General features: G+C 39.3%; 1 long non-coding RNA gene across 4 annotated transcripts; it reads right to left on the reverse strand.

Moving 5' to 3' along the window:
- Window positions 1-1448: 1448 nt before the first annotated feature.
- LOC131218398 (uncharacterized) lies at window positions 1449-7898 on the reverse strand. Of its 4 annotated transcripts, XR_009157701.1 has the most exons (5): window positions 7014-7895; window positions 6663-6815; window positions 6532-6579; window positions 6362-6411; window positions 6234-6248 (listed from the first exon to the last, which is right to left on the reverse strand). It is a non-coding gene; the product is annotated as an uncharacterized LOC131218398 (long non-coding RNA). The 4 variants fall into 4 exon arrangements; XR_009157699.1 differs by having other exon boundaries at window positions 6158-6248; window positions 6362-6579; window positions 7014-7898; XR_009157702.1 differs by lacking the exon at window positions 6532-6579 and having other exon boundaries at window positions 7014-7892.
- Between the last annotated feature and the right edge of the window lie 6850 nt (window positions 7899-14748).

Consider the following 14748-nt stretch of genomic DNA (forward strand, 5'->3'; position numbering starts at 1 on the left):
TAAGGGTCATGTCAGGTCTCATGTGATAATTTGAATTGGATCAGGTTCAATTAAGATGGGTACATCAACACAAATTAATTAATCCAAATTGTGGGACTCAAATATAGATATGTAATAATACCAAAATCATTTTGGTTGAAAAATCCTAACCCCAGATTCATGGATGCTTGCTGAAATCATATTGGTCCTAACATACTATAAATCAACATATTGCACATGATAAGTTGAAAATCTTTAAATACCTAATGATGAAATCAATAGTTTTCCGAGTATATCACATGAAGGAATGAAACAATATACATGAATGGTTAAATCCAGATTGCTCTAAACTGGAATAAATCCAAAACCTAACCAAATACAGGGTCCCAAGACAAGAGGGTATCCAAACTCAACCAGATCTTGGTTTAAACACGGTACCTAGAACCGAAAGCAACAACCCAAGCACAACCACTTCATGCGGGTCCAGGTATGAATACACTTGGACCTGACTTGAAACCAACCTGTTGACTGCCTTACTTGAGAGGGAGGGGAATGAGGAAATCATTTCAAATCATGGTCTTAAGACTTGGATCGAGTCCCATGCGACATGTCCAAGTCAACAGACTTGCTTAGACCCAATATGTTTCAACAACACAAATCACCTCCAACTCTAAGTCAACATGTCTAGGTTGCTGAGACTCAACCATTTAAAATAGCAGACCTAGGGCTGGCTTCAGCCTAAACTCTAAACTAGTAGGGCCAAGCTGTCAGGATGGTCTTATTAAAAATTTATTTTTGCTTGGCTTGGGCCTGGCTCATTGACAGTCCTACATGTGGTCGCCGAGAATCCAATGATTTCTGTAAAAGAAAACAATCATTTGTACAAAATACGACCTCAAGTGTATGTTGACGCATGGCCCCATGGCATGTGTTGTTGACTTACGCCATTGAGCTATTTGTCTCCGCCATAGTTGTATCTAGCCCTAAAATCCCCCTTGAGCCATTTGGTTCCACTTATTTGATTATCTGACTACTGGATTCCAACAAATCAAAGGTTAGGATTGTTCAACCAATCTGATTTTGGGATTGACTTAGTAAATAGTCACCTTTAGAGGTATTCAAACACATGACATATCTTAACCTTAACTTCACCTGAAATATTCAACATTGGATAGTTATTTTTCTCCCATTTGTTTTGTTTTTGATTGATAAATTCTATTACGAAAGCAAGATCATTACATGTTCTTAGGCCACAGCACCTATATGGTGGTGGGGCCCAGTTTTTGCCATTAAATATCTATGCAGCTCCTGCACAATGGACCTAAAAAACATATGTTGCGATTGGGACTGTTGATTTGGTGAGCCATATATGGATGGGCCAGAGGCCAAAAATTGCAGTGATCAGATGGTTCTACCCATCCAGTTGTCAGCTCTCCATCACTAACAGGAAGCATCAATGGCTACTGAATTATCCACTATCAATAGCAATGCATACAGATATATATTACAGATATACAAAGAAGTACTAATAATATCAATTCAGAAAGGAAATTACCAGCATTTTCCACTTCCAATCTTCGATGGCCTCTTTCACCATGCTGACCCTGATCACTAGGATCAAAGGGGCAAGAGCACTGACAGTAGAGTAGAGAGCAAGCGGAGTGAAAGTCAAGCATCCTGCAATTAAAAAACCAACTTCAATTCTCCAAATCCACAACTAAAAACACCAAAGGGACCCCAAATTCAGACAAAAGACCCCATCTTTTAAGCTAAAAACCTCTAACTTCAAGTCCCCTTTTTCTAACAAAAACCCAGAAACCAAACACCCCTTCAGAAAAAAAAGGTCCAAAAAACAAAGATTCAGACCAAAATAAAAAAATAAAAAATCCAAACTTTCAATGCCAAAAGCCTCCACTAACAAAAAATCTCTCAAGTCTCAACCAACTCCTCAAAAATCAAATCTTTCCCACATTCCAGTCCCTCAAAGGCCTATAAAACATCAAATAAAGGGACCCAATACTCAAAAAACACAAACAAATTCAATCCCCTCAAGAAAAAGCTTCTGTGCATGGAGTCTTTGACTAGACTTTCATTTTTCTTTACCATTGACTAGTCCAACGCCGTGACTTGCGCACCGAACTGATACCCAGGCAAGAAGATGTCGATCTGCGTTTATTTCGAAGAAACACTGCACGTTGCGAATTTCAAAAAAATCTCTACAATTAGTCAAATCAATCAACCATTAATGTAACCATACCTCAAGTACTACAACCTATTTCCTCCTTTTTCAAAAGTCCACCCTCTTTCCACCTCACCATTCCTCCTTTTCCAAATTTCAACCACAACCATACCACTTTTACAAAATTTTCAACCCAACCCATCACCCATCACACCTCACCCATCCATATCTTCTCTCTCTCCCTCATTCTCCAAAAAAAATCTCTCTCCAAGCAACTAAGAACCCCTCTCACGTCCAAGCCTCTCTCTCTCTCCCAAGCCACAAGTGTGGCCCACCCTCTCATCTTTCATCTCAACCATCCAAACCCCATCATCCACCATCCAAGGCAAAGGCAAGGAGCATTTGAGGCCAAGGGAGCAAAAAGGAGGCCAACGAGGTGGGTGATCCACCGTTGAAATTTTGATATTTAGGGCCCACTTGTTGTGGGACCCATTTTGATGTATGTGTTGTATCAATGGAGGGCCCATAGTGGCAGGGTCCCTCCTCTCTATCTCATTGTATATTTCTCTCTCTCTTTCATTGTGATGGTGTGGATCCCACCAATATGTGTTATATCCACCCCGTCCATCTACATCAAACGGTGTGGCCCACCCCATTGCAGGTGATGATCCACACCATCCACTGTTTGGATGGGCCCAACGCATCTTTATATATATATGTTATATTTTATATAACATATATATAATATATATAATATAATATGTATTATATATATTATATGTATATATTTGGTGGGCCACGTCCATGTGGGACCCACCACAATGCATGTGTTTATCCACACCGTCCAGCATCACTGGACGCTGGACGGGCATGGCCAACATGGAGTGTGTATATTGACAGTGGTGTGTACTCACAAGCTAACAAAAAATTTAAAAAGGGGGCCTTTTTGGAGTAGGCTGCCCATGCAGGCCCCACCTTGATGTATGGGACTAATCCAGGCCATCCATCCGCTTCCTCAGATCGTTTTAGGTGTTGATCAAAAAAATGAGGTTGATCTGATTTCCTGGCGGGCCATGGTATAGGAAACAGTGTTTCTACCATTGAGATACTCTCTGATGCTCCTGTACATCAAAAACCACCCAATATTGGACTCGATGGAGCCACGGGGACTAATGGCTAGGATGGATTCGTCTGAGGTGGGCCCCACCTATCAAAAACCATCAGATTAATGGTTTTTAAAAAAAGAAAGGAAAGAGGCAGCAGCACCTGTGCTGCCGCTGTTAGTGGGCGCGCGGACGGATGGGCTGGCCCTCATGGCCCCAGTTGTGGGCCCCACCGTGATGCGTTTGATGGGTCCCCTCGAACCAATGGGCCACCCAAGCTTAGCTGAAAACGGAACTCAGGCGGGCCATACCATCTAAAATCATGTGAAGACATACCTAAAACACATAAAATCATTTGGTGGGGCCTACCTAAGTTTTGGATGTCGCTGAAACTTGGTATGGACTGTCAGTCAGGTGGGACTCACACAATGAATGGGCTGGATTTGTGAACCACATTTCGGTGGGCCCCACATCCACCCCCAGGTCCAGGTGACCTTATAAACAGGTTGGACGTCAAATGAACGTCACGGTGGGCTCCCTGCCCACGTAGGTTAGATGACAAATAAACATTACGATGGGCCCCTCCCTGACTGCATGGCCCTGTGAACGAGTTGGGTGCACATAAACATCCCAGTGGGCCCTTGGTCCACACACACCCTATCAACAGGATGTATGGAAAATATATATTACAGTGGGCCCATTTTGGACGAAAAATAAATATTACAGTGGGCCCTATCCAGGCCCACGTGACCTTATGAATAGATTGGATAATAAATAAATATTACAGTGGGCCCTACCCTCGGTCCACATGACCTTATGAACAGTTGGTTGGAAAATAAACATTATGTTGGGCCCTAGGTTGCTTGGAAAATAAACATTACTGTGGGCCCCGGTCTGAATGTCCTTATTAATGGGTTGGATGAGAAATAAACATTATGGTAGGCCCCACATGAGACCCACTTATGTATGTATTGTAAACCATACCCTCCATTAGAGTGGGCTCCATCATGATGCATGTGTTTCATCCAACTGTCCAACTACTTTGGAGATAATTTAAGGCCCACCTTGATATGTATATACGAGACCCATGTATGAGGCCCATTTGATGTACTGGAGGCCCACGGGTCAAGGCCCAATAGGACGTACATAAGGCCCAATGTAGTGTAATTCCACCATGGTATATGTATTGATTTTGTAACGGGCCACGCCTTGGGAGCAATGCTGGTTTGACGTCCACATTGAATGGATAATGTTGGTTAAATGTCCGCATTATAACTCTCCCTAAGGCCCACTGATAGGCCCATACTTGTGGTAAGTAGGCCGTCTAGGCCCATCTCCGTTATACACAGAGCCCATCTCTTTATATATGTTTAGTATAGATCCATGATTCATGATCATTCGCATCATATGTATGCCTGATGTGAGGAGTGACCGATCATAGCATATGCCTTCGGGCGGACTGTTTATGGGCTCCCTGATAGGCGGAGTTGCCCCATATAAGTGCATGGTACACGCAGGACTGTTGCATGACTGATAGTGTGATTCATGCACTTGCATTTGTGTGATTGTAGTTACTGTATGCCCTAGCGACATCAGGGCCATAGCCTCCACAGACACATCGTGGATGGCTAGGTTGGATACCGAAAATGTTTGGTTCTAGCATATGGGCGCCATAGATGTCCCTAGGTGAAAATTCCTAAACCCGATGGTACCAGAGGATGACTCCAACGTCGAGACCGAGTGGATATATGAGCGCATGAGGGCCGAATACCAGGAGGCCGCGTCTCCCACTGTGTCGTGGTCGGTTGGAAAGGAGTGTGGCCTTACTCGCCCGAGGGTAGGGGCAATACTAGGCTGAGTTTGACCAGCTCGCGAATGGGTCCGCTATCGACGTGCCGGATAGGTATTGACAGACTATTGGCCAGGCGGATAGTGAGGTTTCTTACGCTCACTTGGACTGTGCGGCTAGGAGAGCGACAGTGTCATTTGGAGTGTATTGAACCCCGGTGATTATCCAGAATGAGAACTGTACTGATACATGTTGAGGATTGGCATGCTTGAGTTGCATCTCGCATCGCATGGCCGTGTTATGGCCGATGGCATTCATATCTTGCACCGCATAGCCTTGGTACGGCTGATTGCATTCATGTACTCATCACCATGATTCCGCATTACTCTGACCTTGCATTTTGAGCACGCTTATATTGCGCACATACTTACACCACCCTCTAAGCTTTCTATAAGCTTATGCACGATTGATGCGTGCAGGTGACGCCAGGACGCAGTCGCAGCCATAGTCTCGCCGTAGTTGGAGCATACAACCGAGCTTCTGGAGTTTTGTTTCTTTTGTTACATTATATTTTCCCTTTCTGTCGCATTGTACTAAAAAGTTTTTGTTCATAGTGGATTTTGTGGTGGTGTTCTTGTGGTTATTGTTTGTGGGTTATGCTTTTGTTATGCTCATTATGAATCGGATCGATGATTATAAATCCTCCTTGTAGTATCCCAGATCGGAACCTGGTGAATGGGTGCCACTAACAAAAAATCTCTCAAGTCTCAACCAACTCCTCAAAAATCAAATCTTTCCCACATTCCAGTCCCTCAAAGGCCTATAAAACATCAAATAAAGGGACCCAATACTCAAAAAACACAAACAAATTCAATCCCCTCAAGAAAAAGCTTCTGTGCATGGAGTCTTTGACTAGACTTTCATTTTTTATTTTATTTTTACCATTAACTAGTCACCACAAAGATGAGAAAAAGGCATCTATAGCTTAAAAGAAAAAAAAAACAAGATCAAAAAATTGCGGGAATTTTTCAAAAAGAAAAAAAAACTAGTTCTGAGTAAAAGAGAATCACAGAAGTTGAATTGACGAAGACCACCTGTTTTTTAGATGTGGCCATTGTCTTTGGAGCATTGGGAAGGAGCTTGTGGCTACTCTTCATTCTTATCCATCTGTTCTCATTAGTTTTTGATGCAGGAGTTTCTAGATTTCATGTGTCAAGGCCATTAATAACAAATCATTAAGTGCATTAAAGAATAAACTAAATTGGAAATAAACATAGAAATAATAGATTTTATTCTTTCATCTAATATAACCTGCTCCGATCACTCCAACTGTCTGCCCCTTGAGTAAATTACCAGCAAACCTATTGAAAACAAGAACCCAATTAATGAATTTATGTTGGCTACATTTGGGCTGCATTTGGATGCACTAATTAATTGAATTGCAAAAATCCATAAAAGGGAAATATATTTTCATTCATGACCATTCTCTACATCATGTCCAATCGCCTCAGCATTCCTAGCAGATTATCCTCTAAAAGCAAGAACATATATAAATAATAATAATCAAATTAAAACCTGAAAATAATGTGCTGCTATTTGTGTTAAAACATACCATGAGCAGAACATAAGCAATGGGCACCATGGTGCATTGGGGTGTGAAAACTGTCTTGGGTCAATTCTCTACAAGCAATGCAGGTGGTAATCCAGACTTGATTTGATGGATCTCGGTGTGGATGGAGCATGCCCGTAGACTTCGATTGACAACCTATACATAAATGATTATGTAAAAATAAAACAAAAGCTTGGGAAAAGGACAGATTTGATGGTCAAGAACTTCCATTTAGATTTGACATGTTGAGTCTATGATACAAGTTGGCATGGAGAAACAGGCCAATTCCATTGCTGAGATCACCCCAACTGGTTCTTTCTTAGATTACTATTTAAGATTGTGATATGAAATTACCATTTTCATCCAATATGAGCTTCAAACCATGTAGGTACTAGTGCAGGTGAGGCGTCAATCAGTCTTAGAAATGGTGGCAGCGGAAGCATGAATCAACTTCAAACATATCCAAATGCTTTGGCCCCTTAATGAGATTTCTGTGGACTAAAAAATTTACACTGCCACAACTAAAAAATATACATTAAAGCCAACCATCATATAGAAGGACCAAACAATTCATCAACTCCCACCATTTAATGGCAGCTGACAGGAATCCATAGGCACTTTGAAATTTGAATTCTCAATACTCAAGTTTGAAATGCATGCTAATATTCCCACCCACAAATTGCTGGATGGTGGGACTTAGAAGATGTGTTTGCACCAACTCTCTGTGCACACTGAACAGACAATCTTATCCAAATCAGCAAGTAAAAAATACTGAGGCAATTGAGAAGAAACTAAGTAACTTAACAGAAATAAGTTCTATATGTTGCCCCAACTATGGGAGGAGATTGCAAACTAGAACAACGGCATCAACACTTGCTGACACCAAGCCAACTCATCCAAGTTGACTCAGTTTTAGCCACCACCATTCTGAGTTAAATCCCTTATAAATCATACATGCATGGATTTTGACCATGCTGGAATGTGACATTTAGGATCTGATAGATAGCTGAGTTACTCTCCAAGACAATTTTGATTCCCTAAGTGGAACATCAGGGATCATAATAAGAGTTTAGTACAGAGCATAGATTACCTGGGTTGCAATTGAATGAAGCTCGTCAAAGAAAAGCACGCACGGAGCTAATTGACAAGCTTTATCTAATATCTCCCTCACATTAGCCTCACTCTCTCCAAACCACATAGTCAGCAGCTCAGGTCCCTTGATGCTTGTGAAGTTAGCCTGGCACTCATTTATGAATAATTCACAACTGGCAGATAATTTGTGAATTACTCAAGAAAATCCTTTTTCCTAAAAAATTTCATGAACTATCCATGATTGTTTTAGAAGGACAGAGCACTCTGTATTATACTGCATTAAGAAGAATATCTGTAGTAATTCAAAAACAGTGGCGATTCCATGCATGTATGTGTTAGAAAAGAAGAATTGTATGATACCAAGGGCAGAGTATGATGGACCATGTTGTGCATGAATCCACCTAGAAGATACAGACACATACTTACTCCAGTCAGTCCAATGTGTGGACCCAGTAGGGTGGGTCATTGCTACAAAAACACACTGACTTGACAATCATAATGTCCAATCAATGGACATGCCCATTGAATTCTGTAAGTTGGTAATTTCTTATTCTAGCTAGCCAGCTGATTCCCAATGATGGAAGAATTATAATCAATCCAGCATACACTCCATTACAGTACTACCATAATTTGGACAGTTGGAGTTGAAACATATCCACAAAAGGCAAAATGTAGACCATGTGCATGGTGGTTGCATGAATGATTATCATCCACCATACCCTGCCACAGTATCATCCAAGTCCTCTGTAGCAAACAACAAATGCTACAGTTCTTGGAGTTTACATATCAATATCAAAGAATATCAAAGAATATCAAACCCACAAAAAAGAAAAACCAGAACTGCAAAAAGCTTCTAGCAACATTCTTTGATGCTGGATACCATTTGCGTGCTGCAATCCATCCACCCTGCAATCTCCTTGGTGCCGAAAAATCAGGCCAACCCAAAGCTCTGGCGGGCCAAACCATACGGGGCAGTTGAGGTGGGTTGCTTGTCATCAAAAACTTTCCACATTATATGTAGGGCCATCGTGTTTCATATCTGCTATCCAATCCATTCGGAAGATGTGCCCAAGCAAGATAGACGGACACACCAAAGATTAGTCCATTCCAAGCCTAAGGTGGGCCACACCATGTGATTTGAGATGCTTTAGGCATGCTTTTACATGGTGGCCCACCTGAGTTAAGATCGACTTAAATTTTTATTTTGGCGTACTAAGGAGATATTGAGGGGGCTCATATAATGGATGTTATCAAATAGTTTTAACCACATAAACAAAACCCTAAATGGATAAACGAGAGCAAAAACGTAGGAAATGCAGCAAATGAGGTGATAAATTCAAAAATCATAACAGAAAGATCCGATTTCTTCACTGATAATCGAGATCTTCAGCCGAGAATCATAGAAGATTTGCAAAACATGCATAAGGAAATCAATAAACAGAATAGGAGAAATCGCTCAACTTTCTACGTCTGTTGAGATAGCGAGAGAGAGAGATTGCAAGGGCTTTGAAAATGGGATATGAGAGAGAGAGAGAGAGAGAGAGAGAGAGAGAGAGAGAGAGAGAGAGAGAGAGAGAGAGAGAGAGAGGAGAAAAAGGGACGGATGTGAGAGGGAATAGGGGTGAGTGAGTGGAGGGAAATGAATTTCGTGATAGGGGGAAAAGACAAAAGGCAGTGCAGTTTTTCACATTTTTTACCTGCTACGGTCTTGCTACGGTTTTTAACCGTAGCTAAAAGCTAAAATGACCGTAGCAATTGAACAATCCGTAACGGGCCCTCCACGGCTCACATTTGATGGGATCTAGACGGACAACCTTGTTAAGGGCTTTGTGAGGTCCATATTGATGCAATCGATATATCCACTCCGTCCATTAATTTTGTAATATTTTTTTAAAGGAAATGAAGGTCTAATTGAACCAGACCATCGATTAATGGTTTAATCTTCACTCTTTCCTACCGTGTGGTCCACTTGAGCTTTTGATATACTTCATTTTTTGGGTTCACACCTAAAATATTCTTAAAAAATGGATAGACGTATTAGATGGAGCACACACATTTTAATGGGCCTCGTAGAGTCCCTTATGATGTATTTAAGGTTGTACGTACATCTGACGGAGTTATCTTTTTGCTACGGTTTGGACAGTTTTAGCTACGGTTTTAATCCGTAGCTGTCCCAGGTTGTAAGTACGTGTGGTGGTGTTAGCTTTCAGCTATGGTGGGATCATTTTTAGCTATGGTTTTAAACCGTAGCTATTTAGCTACGGTTTATGTCTGTAGCTAAAAACAGCATAGCCCATAGCCTGTGCTCATTTTTTTGGTAGTGTGAAGAAATCGCATCTACGACTGGTCCTAAGGTCGGTTCGACTAATTGAAGGACCAACAAACTTTTAAAATTTGGGTGCGATAAGATAAGGTTGTTCCACGATTGGTCGTAGGGTCTGCTCAACCGGTCGAGTGGCCTCCACGACCGATCAAGTCATGTCCACGACTAGTCGTGTGGAACCCAATTTAGTTGCCGGACTTTGAGTCGAGCCTGCAGGACTGGTTGAGCACAAGTCGAGCACTGTTCACACGACTGGTCGAGCAATCTCCAAGACTGGTCGAGCCTTTAACAAAATTTTCTGAAAATCAGTAACAAACTTAAGACTGGTCAAGGAATACAATTATAGGAGCTAGAAACCATAACACTTACAATCTCCCCTTTTGTTAAATTTGTGACAAAACACACTTCATAATAACATAAGCATTATACGCACAAAGAATCATGCATCAGTTATTAAAAGAAAGCAGTGACAATCTGGTTAAAGAATCATGCACTATAAACAGGTCAAAACAAATCGAATCAATTCACATCAATTCCACCAACAATACTCCCCCTAACTTACTCCCCCTTATCACAAAAAATAAATTATGGCTACCTCAACTTAGACAAAATTCTCCCTCTTTTTGTCATAATATGACAAAGGAATGAATCAATAAATAGAAGTGGAAGTAGATATATAAGGAAGAATAAGAAGAGTAGTGAGGAATAAACTATCAAGATAGTCAAGATATTAAATCCATAAGTAAGTCATGTTGAAGCATAACCAACCAAGTTAAACCAAGTACAACCAAGTTAAACCAAGTTAAGCCAAGTACTACCTCATAAGACAAAAGAAATCCTAAAATCATTAAAGTTATTACAAACCAAGATAAGCAAAAACTAATCAGAACCCAATGAAGAAGCAGATATGGTAGGATCAAGTTTATGAAGTCCCTTGTTAAGGCGCCTAAGATACTTGCACATATATTTGAATTGTAAATCATGTGATACATTCATGTTTTCTACCTTCTCCTCTAGAGAGCGCAACCGCGCATCAAATTCAGATGGCTGATAATTAGGATTATTTACTGAATCAGATTCGATCTCATCAAAAATATCATCCATGTTAATGTCATCTGGAGGTAAGTCACCTTCTTCTTCATTTGTGGCAGTATCACCATCAACACCCACATTGACTTGGCCTGTGGCCAACCTCAGATTCATTTTGTTTATGTTGGAGTTATTGAAGATTAGGTGTCGAATGGGAGCTTCTCCAACAGGCATAACCACTAACATATGGGTAGCCAACACAGTCATAAGATAAGTGAAAGGGATATCACTGTGTCCAGGATGGAGACGAAATTAAATAATGCAATGATAGATTAAAGAAGGAAGACATACATTGGTTCCATAAACAATGGCATAAAGAATCCAAACCATGAATGTAGGGAGTTCGATTTTGTTATCAGAACGAGGATAAACATTATAAATGAATATCCTATGAAGGACTCTGTATCTGAGTAGCAAATACTTTGAAGCAAGCGCATTTCCATTAGTACTCTATTGCACATCTATATTGCACAATTCTCTAATAAGCATTCGTTTTTCAAATTCAAATGGTTTAGCTACTAGAGTACTAATGAGAATACCTTCATCATTAACAAGTATGTCCATTAGACCAGAAATAAGATGTCGGTTTATTTCAACAGGACCTTCTCTAGTAGCAATAATGAACGTCAGATTTTTAGTAGAAAATTAGAAATACATGCATATATAGCTCGTGCAATGGACCGGTATGCTAGCCCACCCCAATGTAGAATGTTATTCCATCCTACAGATTGGAGAAGAGGAAGGATTTCAAATGGAGCTAGATGTTCAACATGAACAGGTCATTCAACTATAACATTACACAACCTTATATCCCGCATATAGGAGGGATCATCTTCGGGTGACCGAAGGTGACACACTGTTATAGGTGATGATCTAGAAGATAAAGGACCACGAGAACTTTTCTTTTTACCTCTACCTTCAATTTGCAACTAAGAAATCAAGGAACCAAGTAATTGCAAAAGAAGTAGAGTGAGTTTTCTTAAGATCAGATTTTGGAGAAGAAAACTCCAAAAATCACTATAAAATAAGAAATAAATCACACCAAAGAAGAAAAGGAGTGATAAGAACTTGAATTTATAAGGAAAATGTAAATAAAGCACTAACCTTAAAGAACTAAGAGATGGGTTTGACCAGTCGACCTACGACCCGTTGGAGAAGAAACTCAAAATGAAGAAAAATGGATTTTTCCCCCAAATAAAGCACCAACCCGCACTATACAACTGGTTGAGTACTTGCTCGACCGATCGTGCCATGACTGCTCGAGTATGCACTTGACTGGTCATGCACAACCCAAAATATGCAATTTTCATGAAATTTGAAATTTTAAACATATAAAAAACAAATATATATACATTATGATATAGAAATGCATGAATAATCAATTTAAATTGTACATACTAGGATCAAATTTCAATTTAGAAAACTTACTTTTGTCAAGCGGTTTTGTGAATATGTCAGCAAGTTGAGTCTCGATCAGTATGTATTCTAAAGAAATTATCTTTTCTTCCACTAATTCACGAAAGTAGTAATATCTAATGTCAATGTGTTTGGTTTGTGAATGTTGGATTGAATTTTTAGATATATTAATTGCACTAGAATTATCATAATATAAAACTATAGAATCCTGTGCAATTCTGTAATCGCTTAGCATTTTTTTCATCCATACAAGTTGAGTACATGCATTACCTGCGGCAATGTATTCAGCCTCAGCAGTTGAAAGCAATACAGAACTTTATTTCTTACTTTGCCAAGAAACTAAACAGTTCCCAACATGGAAACAACCACCACTGGTTGATTTCCTATCATCAATGTTATCTGCCCAATCAGCATTAGTGTAACCAATTAATTGAACACTAGTATCATGTGGATACCAAAGACCTAGATTTACAGAGCTAGCGACATATCGCATAATCTACTTAACAGCAGTTAAATGTGACTCTTTAGGGTCAGATAGATATCTAGCGCAAATTCTTACGCTAAATGTAATATCAGGTCTACTTACAATTAAATAAAGCAAACTTCTAATCATACTGCGATATAGTTTAGGATCCATACTCTTACCTGTAGAGTCCTTTGAGAGTTTCAAAGTAGTACTTATAGGAGTATTAAAAGTTTTCTCATTTTCAAATCTGAACTTTTTAACTAAGTTCAGAGCATATTTGGTTTGAGAAATAAAGAAACCATTAGGTTACTGTTCAACTTGCAACCCAAGAAAATAATTTAATTCCCCAACCATGATCATTTTAAACTTAGATTTCATAAGATCTGCAAACTCAACAGTCATGTTTGCACAGGTAGATCCATAAACAATATCATCAACATAAATTTGTACTATTAAAATGTGATCATTATGTTTCTTTACAAATAATGTCTTATCAACACTTCCCATTATAAAGTTATGACTTAGTAAAAAATTAGTCAACTTTTCATACCATGCCCTTGGAGCTTGTTTTAAACCGTAAAGAGCATTTTTTAGGCGATAGACATAATCAACATTCTTAGGGTCTTCAAAACCCATTAGTTGTTTAACATACACTTCTTCATACAAATCGCCATTCAAGAAAGCACTCTTTACATCTATTCGATATATTTTGAACTTTCTAAAGCATGCAATGGATATAAATAGTCTAATTGATTTAAGACGAGCTACTGGGGTAAAGATCTCATCATAATCGATGCCTTTAATTTGAGTGTACCCTTGTACAACCAGCCTAACCTTGTTTCTAATGATATTACCACGTTCATCAGACTTATTTTGAAAATTCATTTTGTTCCAATAATGTGTTTATCTTTAGGTCTTGGAATTAAGTATCAAACATCATTTCTAACAAATTGATTTAGCTCTTCTTGCATCGCAACTATCCAGTTTTCGTCAATAAGAGCTTCTTTTACATTAGCCGGTTCTATCTGAGATGTAAATCACACGTAATTAGACATATCTTCTAGTTGTATATGAGTGCGCACACCATTGAGAGGGTTTTCAAGAATCTGATTAGTTGGATGGTCTTTAACAATCCTCAGTTCAAAGTTATTTTGACTTGATGAAGTATCTGGTTTTTTAATTAGAAGTACTTCATCATTTTCTGAACAAGAGACAGGTTTATTCAAGTGATCGTCAATAACCACTTTAATGGACTCTTAAATAACATCGGTCCTCTTATTAAGAACCCGATATGCTCGACTATTCAAAGCATACCCTAAAAATATTCTTTCATCACTTTTGGTGTCAAACTTACTCAGATTTTCTCGGTCATGTAAAATGTAGCACTTACTGCCAAAAACTCGAAAGTATTTGACAGTAGGCTTCTTATTAAACTACATTTCATAAGCCGTTTTACTATCTGATTTTCTAGTATAAACGCGGTTAATTATATAACGTGAAGTATTTACGGCTTCGGCCCAAAGATTTTTAAGGAGCTTCATACTATTTAACATTACATTTGCCATTTCTTGAAGCACTCCATTTTTTCTTTCTACTATACCATTTTGTTGTGGTGTTTTAGGTGTAGAGAATTCATGTTTTATTCCCTCATCACTGAAAAACTTCTCAAAACCACTATTCTCAAATTCTGATCCATGATCACT

Source organism: Magnolia sinica, chromosome 11 (assembly GCF_029962835.1).
Source record: "Magnolia sinica isolate HGM2019 chromosome 11, MsV1, whole genome shotgun sequence".
Classification (NCBI taxonomy): domain Eukaryota; kingdom Viridiplantae; phylum Streptophyta; class Magnoliopsida; order Magnoliales; family Magnoliaceae; genus Magnolia; species Magnolia sinica.